At 43.0% G+C, this 10,155-nt stretch overlaps 1 protein-coding gene across 7 annotated transcripts in view; it reads right to left on the minus strand.

The window, feature by feature from the left end:
- Window positions 1-10,155, minus strand: part of LOC111864750 (apoptosis-stimulating of p53 protein 1) — a 367,739-nt gene that overhangs the window by 150,385 nt on the left and 207,199 nt on the right. For 2 of the 7 annotated variants that reach the window (XM_033751568.1, XM_023852247.1), the window contains exon 1: window positions 3,798-4,116. The exons of the other annotated variants lie outside the window; for them this stretch is intronic. The gene's annotated coding sequence lies outside the window, so the exon portion shown is untranslated. Of the gene's footprint in view, window positions 1-3,797; window positions 4,117-10,155 lie in introns of those variants that run through there. 7 annotated transcript variants of the gene reach the window in all.

Below are 10,155 nucleotides of genomic sequence, written 5' to 3' on the forward strand. Positions count from 1 at the left end.
GCCGAGGCCACGCCCTGGGCGTCCCTGCTCAGCTGCCACTCCTCACAATGAACAGCGTCTCGATCAACTTATCCGTACAGATCGGCGGATAACGACCAGGGAACTGTGTGCACGGCTTAATATCGGCTGTAATGCATTGGAAACAATGTTGGGGAAGCTGGATTATCGCAAAGTTTGTTCCAGGTAGGTCACGCGGATGCTTCACAGGACCACAAAACTCATCGAATGGAAGTCTGTCAGGACCTGCTGCACCAGTTTGAGGCTGAAGGTGACAAGTTTCTGGACATCATCATCACCGGAGATGAGACGTGGTGTCACCACTATGAGCCGGAATCCAAAAGACAGTCCATGGAGTGGCGACATCCGGATTCCCCAGAAAAAAAAGAAGTTCCAGACACAGCCATCGGCAAGGAAAGTGATGTGCACGGTCTTTTGGGATAGGCGGGGTGTGATTTTGTTGGATTTCCTGGAGCCTGGTGAGACTGTCAATTCTGAACGCTACAAGATGACTCTGACTAAGCTGAAAGCCTGTATTTCCCGAGTCAGGCCAGAGAAGCAGACAACCTTTCGCTTGCAACACGATAACGCTAGACCCCATACTAGTTTGGCGACCAGCGCGCACATTGCAAAGTTTTGCTGGACTGTCCTACCACATCCACCTTATAGCCCCAATTTAGCACCTTCAGACTTCCTTCTCTTTGGGCCTATGAAAGAATGGACTACGTGGGCAACATTTTCCAGACGATGCTGTCATTGCAGCTGTATGAAAGTGCCTAGCCTCTGCTGGCGCAGACTTTTAAGGACGCGGCATACAGGCTCTTGTTCATCGCTGGCAAAAGTGCATAACGAATGGTGGTGATTATGTGGAAAAATAACTGCAAGTAGCTGAAATTTTGCTCTATTTAACTGCGTTATTATGCTTTCTTATCTGTTGTAGTTTTCATTAAAAAAAATAGGATGCATTATATACGGAACGCTCCTCGTGTGTGTGTGTGTGTGTGTATATGTATATACTCGTATATAATAATAATAATATACAATTGGGTATAAAATCTAAAGTTTTTACAACTACAGCGGCTGTTCCAGTACATTAAAATATCTGTGATTGGTTTGCTCGGAGAAGTTCATGGAGGTAGGCCTAGGCCCACTGGCGCTGTAGTGCTAAGGAAAAAAAAAATAGTTTGCTACGACTTTATTGGAATTTGTGTGTTGTAAAAACAACAGAGCGCCCCACAAACACATACAAGACAACATCAAAGAACCCTCCTCTCGAAACGACAAGGCGGCACACTTTCGCCCCCCCCCCCGGTCAAGAGAAATAATAAAAAAGGCGACACGAACCTAATTGGTTTATAAATTCCAATAAAGTCTACACACAAAAACTTAAATTCGACATACAGCGTTTCGGGCAACCCCCTTCAATGCCCACCGTTATCGAAATCCGGTCACTGTTACCCGAGATGAAACATTCATATGAAAATATCTTCCATTGTCATTTCACTGCATGGCGTATAAGCCTACTACATAGTACACTGTGGTGTTAGTCACTCTGTGTTTTAACGTCTGGCGATAGAACAATGGGAAGGCTAGGGCCCACAGATGTTACTGCTTTGATTTAGTACCAGAGTTATTGCAATGGTTCGCAGCGGTGTTGTACGAAGACCATACAGCAAGTGCAATCAAAACTTTCAATTTGGGAATACTTACACACTATCAGTGCCGCGCCATAGCTCAAGCGGTTAGTCGCTGGCTTCCCATCGGGGCGGCCCCGTTTCGCTCCCGGGTCTAGTCAAGTGGGATTTGTGGTGGACAAAGTGACGCTGGGGCGGGTTTTCTCCGAGTACTTCGGTTTCTCCTGCCAGTCTTCATTCCACCAAATTCTCCATCATCATAATCACACGGGGCAGGCTACAATAGACCAATCGGTGGCCGCCGTGCCGAGTGGACTCAGTTGGACTCCACCCCCAACTAAGCGAATTAATTACACACTATCATTGCCGATCACAGTAGCAGCGCGGTCTAAGACATGAACTGTCTTCGCTCTCTCGAACACTGGGATCGTGGGTTCGAATCCCATTGAAGGCACTGATATTTGTGGTTTATTCTATGTTTGTGTTAGGTAGCAGCCTTGTGACGGGCTGATCCCCCGTTCTAGAGTCCTACCGACTGTCTAAGACTAAGAATCTCAGGTGAAACGAGCGTTTCACGGATGCCCTATGTTCCAAATGGGGGCAACAGTCTAATACTAAACGAAATGATAAAATTGTGTATTCCGATAGCGTGGAGCTGGATTCATTAAACCTATTCACAGCGCCCCCACCCTTCTCGCTGTAGGTAAAATAAATTTACTTTTTTTTTTTTGTTGCAATTCTGTGCTTAATTCCTCGATGTGTTTATTAAAGCAAGACATTAATGAAGAGGGGACGAAAAAGAAAAAATGGGGAAAAGTCTTGCAGGGATTTCTTTCTTCTTCTTCTTCCTCTCGCTATTTTGGAGCATAGGCCTGATTTTTCAGTTTCGTGATCATCTTTAGAGATACTGGGACTCCTTGGACGGGTGATCAGCTCGTGGCAAGTCCTCTACCCAAACACCGGACAAAAAAAAAACGCATACACACACACACACACCAAACATCCATGCCTTGTGTGGGATTCGAACCCATGATCTCGAGCGAAGACAGTACATGCCTTAGACCGCTCGGCTACCGTGGAATTAGACTAACGTTTACTCCCGTGTGCACTCGATGTCGCGACATCACACAATTGGAATAGACAAGGAAATCAATACGTTATCAATTTCATGTTCTGTGAATTGTCACAGATGAACACTTGCTGACAAGTGTGAAATCTACTGCGTTCAATGACAAACATATACGTACATTTCTGGAACTAGATCATGGATGTCACTCACACAAGCTTCATGGGGGCACAAGCCTAGAGCGGGAAGTTTCTTAAGCCTACTTCTTTATTTTGACATGTTCTATATCTTGCGTGTACTGTGGATCTATGGAACGTTAAATAAACTAAAACTGAAAAGTGAAATTTGAAAAAAATAAATAAATAAGACTTATGAGGCTTATGGGATCACTATGCTGTATGTGTCTGTAAATGACCCCTTATCGGCTTTTAAATGCCTAAACCAATCTTTATGAAACTTGATACGTATATCATGGCACCTGAACCCATCTCAACTGCACGCTTAAAAACCCCTAACAGTGTGTGTATGCGTATTCCCCTATCGTCGCTAAGTAACGGCTCCGTAAAAAACTTACCACCGCAACTAATAAACACGAAACAATACAAGAATTATTGGACACGTCGTCTTCTATGAGATCCGTGTCGTATCAAAGGAAAGTAGGCCATCAGTTCTTCCCAGAACTTCTTGTCTGTTTTACAATGCTACGTCAAGTATAAGGCCTGTAGGTTATGCGACATTTAATGACGGAAGCGAATCATGAAAAAGTTAATCAGCAGCTGCTTTACAGTATCATCCGGCTTTTGTACGGCAACACAACCCCCCCCCCCACACACACACACAAAAAACCCTAAAATTGTGATCTGAAACGGAATCCTTCCTTATACATTTATGAATCTTCTAGGAGCTACTTTGAATGCTGAAAGCGCGTGCGTGAACTGCCGTACAGAAATTGAATATTTAAGCTATAATATTGGATTTCAATTAACTGCGTTTTATACAGCATGACAACCACTTTAAAGTACCGGAACATTTTGACACATGACGCACTGAAGGCTGTTATTTAGCACAGAGCACTGTGTTTGCAGTAACGGTATTCTTACACATTCCAGGGAACTTCAGTCTCATCGGATCTTCTGAATTCTTGTCACATGGTCTTCTGAGATGCTCTAATACAAAGTAAACAGACTAAACGTCCGCCACATTCACACGTAAAGACTCCTTAATTTTCTTTTAGATCTGTCAGATAATGCGCTGCATCCACTTGTACGTGCACAATGTAAACAGTATTCTGTGACGTAGCAAGGATAATAAAACAAATTACGAACAACCTTGCTCGACACGGACTACTAAATTCTACATCACTAACCACTACGACACACAACAAATACCGACAACGCCGTGACAACCTCTCATAGTGAAGTACGGGAAACAACTGCCAAGCGCGGTGGGCTTGACTTGGCTTGGCTTCGCTTCGCTTCGTTCGGCAGCAGTTTCGGGTAGACAAACGCGCACTCCCTACGAACGAAGGCCGCCGCATGCGTGCAGCAAACATATGCCATGCACGCCGGTCACTGCGGGACATTATCATGCAACCAGGCTGAGAGAAATGGTGCACATAAGCACGGTATGTGTATAATAATCCCTCTCTGTATTCCAAGACTATCTTAGTGAAATAACAAAAACCGATATCCGAATTGTCGTACATAAATTATGAATTTTAATGCTGAAAGTAGTTAACAGGATAAATGTGCAAAATTGTGTGCTTATCGTTCGTTTACAGAGAACATGGCTTCGTTTCTTTGATTCGTTAATTTAACTTAAACTGTATAGACCCGCAGAGTATGTAACGTTTATCGTATGACTGATAACTTTTAGATGTTGAAAATCGGGCACAAATCAATACCTGGAAGAATCTGTAGCCCGAACTGGCCCCAGTGAAAATCTAAAGCCTCATGTGATATTATTATCTATACGTAGTTATGTTTTTCAATTATTAAATTCTTTTGTAACAGATTAATAACATTCTGATCAGCTATGTTACAAGATACTCAATTCTGTCTGCACACAGATATATGTTATTTCATTATCAATTACACCAAACCCAACACTTTCACAATCCAAGTGACCCTGGCTAATTTCCCTCCACACGTTAGCCATGCAGCAAGAGACCGTCATATGAGGTAACTCTGGACAGGGAAGTATTTCATTCGTTAAGATGAGAAAAGGAAGCGAGAAATTAAAATGTCTTTGCAGCATAAAGTAGCAGTGCTGACAGCCCACAGAGCGAATTTCTGCATTAATCTGTAAATTCTATCTCGAGGAATAGAATTACAATTTTCTCTGGACAATTTTAGGATACTCTGGGTAGCAATATACAAAAAGTTATGAGAGCAATGCCCGGAGTTCAAAGCAAACTTCCATTACACATCCTGCAGTAAATAACAAGACTGTCTGACGTAGTCCTCCATCAAATTAACGTTGCCAACTAGCAACTAACACGACGGGAGGACCTGGTTTCGAATTTCTACCCAAGAAAAAGATGCCTTGCCCGAAGTATGTTACTCGCAATTCTCGTCACGTCTTTCGGATAAATTCTATGAATGGTACCCTAAAATAGAACTCCGCGCCTTCCTTTCCTAGCTTTTAATTCATAACTTATAATAACCCCATTATTCGATTAGAAAACAAATAAAATAAAGCAAGTGTCACGTAACTTCGAACAGGGCCAAGAGTAACCTTGAATGCGCAGAAGAAAATTTTCAGACAAGGGGGTGGGTTCGAGGGTGTGAGAAGTGACAGACGGCCAGTTGTTTGTGCTGTCACTGAAATTTTTCTTCTGCGCATTCAAGGTTACTCTTGGCCTTGTTCGAAGTTGCGTGACACTTGCTTTAATGCATGCACGAATAAACACAAGGGAGTACCATCCTAAAATCCAGGGTATAAACCAGTTTGAAGCTTCACGCTCCGTGTCCTACTCACTGGTACATGTACTCGATATCGTGATATCGATATGTAATTCTGAACATTCACTTGCCCTTGTTCTCGCTAAGCAAACACAAACAAGAGCGATCTTCATCTCGCTGCTGTGTAACAATACAACACTGGGGGCCGGGTGTCAGGTTGCGCAGACTCACGGCGCCAGCCACAAGTGACGTCTACTCAGAGAACACCAGAGTCCACTCTGGGAACCTCTTGACCAATACAGACAGCGCCCTTAAAAAATTCCAGCAACACTTCAAATCCGCCCACTGGGGCTACAGAAAATCACGAACCAACTGAATGTTATGGTCTCAATAAACACCATAAGAATCGCATTACGTTTCTCTGATCACATATAACGATGTAACCGTATTAGAAATACGTGTCAAGCACAATCAGATTCCTGAATGAATTCATTTCAGATTGTCTAAGCTGCTTATTTAAAATGAATCAAATGATCTTAAAACGCCTGTCAAGTTGTCTCATCTAAGGTTAGGTAATTCAAACGTAAGAAATATTCACTAATTTTTTCGAACTCCGCATGTACTCCTATAGTGTGTACTAAAGGTAGAGTTGTCCCCGCGCCTAACTAATTAAGCGCTATGTCAGGAAGGCGTATGGGGAATGAATGTATAGATCCACGTATTCTTGACCTCGGCACTAATTGGAGGTGAGTGGTCAGCTTCACGCCCCGGCCGCTTTATCCCCGGGGAAAGAGCCCTACGTACCCATTGGATAGGAGGTTGGGAGGAAGAGAGGAGAAAAATCTTGCCACTATTCAGACTTGAACTCCGACCCCTCAGCTGCCCAACCCGTAACCAGTCGCTATACCGACTACAGAAGTATGTACATACTATATTTGGGGAAATACATTATTTCTGAAATCAAACTTCTAATCATAATTCTTATCAGAGACAGCAGTAATGACGACACCACATAAATATATGCGGTTGCTCCAGGGTTATTAAATAAACAAACGAAGATGGGTCTGTTGAAATACGGCGACATCCAGCCGCTTCTATGATCAAGTAGCATAGCTTAGGATGAGTTACTCTCTTGTTGTCACATTAACATTTTTCGAAACGTGACAAGGGACGGCACTGAGAACGATCGGACGGCGTGGACTGAAGCACTGCTCTATGTTCAAACCGCAAATCATCGTTACAACATGAATAGCGTGGATTATGGCGCGTTTCAGTTCAAAGCACCGACCGTTACCATGGTGGCCCGCGTAGGAGTTGTTCAGATGCAGAGCCACCGACTTCCCGTGAATTACAACACGAAATTCGATTAAAACTGGCGTCCTTCAGAAACGAAGCAGAGGATTAGAACTCCAAAACGAGGAACTTTTTAATATGCACAGAGGAGAGGGTGAGACACACGGAATATGTAGCAAGCAAGAGCAGTGAGAAATAGGTTTAACAAAAAGTTCTAGGAAGAACTAAACGACTTACTTTCCTTTCATACGATACAGATCGCACAGAAAACGATAGGTCCAACAGTTATTCTATTGTTGCGGTCTCCAAGATGGATGGAAACTTCTTCCCTGATTCTTCTGAAATTCTGGAACCTACCTACCAGACTGCATGGTGCCATAAATCAGAACACAATATGCATCTTCATTGTCTTGAAAATTTAAAAAACCTGATTCTGAAAATGATCGTAGAGATATAGGCCTAACGTTTTAAGGTGTGTAAAGGACTGAATCCATCTGCCTCAGAATAGAGTGCTATGGTGGGCGTCAGTTAGTACAGTAACGGAACTTCGGATTCTACAAACGCAGGGAATGTCCTGATGTGTTGTTCACCAATCGGTTTTCAAGAAAGACCCATCACCATGGAGTCTTTTATAAAGAACTCCATATAGGGAGTAGTTAAAGTGCTATACCTTTTCTTTATTTCGATATAAAAAGAAGTGCAGGTATAGTTTAAACTGAGAAATGAAAATGTTACGAAATGTCAACGGATGTACCACATCAGACAGCATTACAAATAAAGAGAGCATATTGGAAGGAACTATTGGATTGGGCCGGCAGTTTCGTACAGCTTATTCTAGGAAAGACGGGTGCTGTAATCTTTCAGGAAACTGAAGATCCAAGTTCATCTAGCTCGGAGAAAAACTTGGGGGGAAGCCGCCATGTTGGCGAAGTGAAATGCGTTCATTCCACAGTCAGATTATTGTGTTTTGCGAAACTCTGCGTCGCTCAAAACAATTTAAAAGGGTTCAGTCATGTTTGTGTTTACCATGGTTCAGTACACTACGTCCGAATGAGGCTGGTTTTAACTACCTGAAGCAACATGTTTTGCATGTGCAGTGGTTCACATGTAAAAGTGATGTTGCCGCAAATGTTTGAAGGTACATGTCAGTAACACGGGGCAGTATCCGGCATTATTCTGTAATTTGGCAACTCAGTGTTGTTTCAAACTGCATATCCAGAGAACGTTTACACAATTTGAACATTGTGTGTACGGTAAATTACACCCGTAAACGCTGCGAGAAACAACTCTCACTCAAAGTATTAGGTGGCCGTCTACACAAAAAGTGCTCAGAACGTTAAAAATCAAATTATTCTTTACCATTACATGTTTCGATAATGTAATAAAGGTAAAGTTGTCCTTGTGCTTAACTAATTAAGCACTACGCCATGAAAGCGAATGGGGGGTGTGGACGTATAGATCCATATTTTCTTGACCTTGGCACTAGCTGGAGGTGAGTGGTCAGCTTCACGCCCCTGCCGCTTTACCCCCGGGGAAAGAGCTCCCGTTACCCATTGGATAGGAAGTTGGGTGGGCCCCAGAGCCAGTCCGGATAATTCGATCAGGCAGGTGGTCTGTATACAAATTACTTGATCCCATAACACAATAGTACGCAAAAAATAAGGATGGCTGCCACTCCGTCCATTCTGAAGCACTCCGGTCAAAAACGGGAGACATGCAGATTTTTGCTTCCGCTCTTGAAGAGAATTTTGTCGAATATCCGTTATTAACGAAGAATGCGCCATGAAGATGTTAGAAGACTAGCCGTTCAATCAGCCAACCAAAATACGACCCCAAATTCGTGTCGTCAAAGAGGGAGCAGGCAAAGGCTGGTTCAAACGATTTACGAAACGACACTGCCACAAGTCGTCGTTACGTTAACCAACTGAAACGTTCATTGCCAGAGCAAATGAATTCAACAGAGAGAATGTGGTGGAGGTGGTTCCCAGATTCGAAAGAAAAAGCCCTTGCAGCAGCTCATTACTCCCCTTCTCGTGATTTTAACGAAGATGAAACAAATCGAACTGTGGTTCAGAATAAACATCCCAAGAATCGTATTCTAAGCAAACATCATATTGGCGCTTTAATCGCGGCGGCGGAAAGGGATACTTAATGACAGCTGCCGCATCACTGCGCGCTGCTGGATATTTTATTCCACCTCTAATAATATTCCGACCGAAGAATTTTAACCGCTTTTTCAGCACAGAAGCTCTTTCAAGCATTAGTTCTTCATTTCTCAAGCGTTTAAAGACTGGTTTGTGCATTCTGTTGTGGCAAAACCATCCGCAACTTTGGATGGACACTTCAATCACATTAGAAGCCTAGATATGACTGTCCGAACCAGAGATTGTCATGTCGTCCAGTGGTTGCCAGCTTCGGGCACGAGATAAAACGTTCATAGAATCACTGACACACTACCATGGACAAGAAATAAGGCGCTGCAAATTTCCGAATAACCTTGCAGTAACGCGTTACGAAATATCTGAACTATTTGTTAAAGTATATGCACGTCTTTATAAATGTAAAAAGGAGAAACGGCAGCTGATGGATATAAGACTGCCAGTTTGTATCCCGTGAACCTATATTTTTAAAGACATCCAGCACCTAAGAAGCAGCAGCAGTAGAAGAAAAGAGCAGTACAATTGAAGGTGCTACTATGACAAACAGAACACACAGCACTCGAGTCCCCAAACTGCATTTGGAGTTCTGATGTTAATGCTAGTTGCATCGGCAAGTCGCGCTCTAATTCACAGCCTCCAGAAGACACATCAACTGATTTCGCACTGACATTATTCGATAGCTTTTCTACGATGCTGTTTCAGCTGCAGAAGCTAAAAGCTTCGAATAAAACTGGAAAGCGTCATGGCGAGCAGGACTTGAATGGAGACCGCTGCGTTCCATTTCAGAGGAAATTCCCGGCATTCGCTTGGACAGACTGAAGGAAATTACAAGAAACCTTAGTAAGGACAGCTGGTAAACCCACTGAGTTTCGAGCCCGATAATTCCTGAATACAAATCTACATCTTTACTACAAAGCCATCTTAAGGGAATATAGAAAGAATGGCAGAAATACAGCAAACACAAAGTCAATAGAAAGTCCGTCTAGTGTAACAATTTGTAGGTCACTTCTTTATCACTTCTGCCTTACATGTTTCGGTTTAATACAACCATCATCAGAGGCACATAGTACAATCATGAAAACACTGTCGTTTAAGATGTACAC

This window comes from Cryptotermes secundus, unplaced genomic scaffold (assembly GCF_002891405.2).
Source record: "Cryptotermes secundus unplaced genomic scaffold, Csec_1.0 scaffold932, whole genome shotgun sequence".
NCBI classification, from domain to species: Eukaryota; Metazoa; Arthropoda; class Insecta; order Blattodea; family Kalotermitidae; genus Cryptotermes; species Cryptotermes secundus.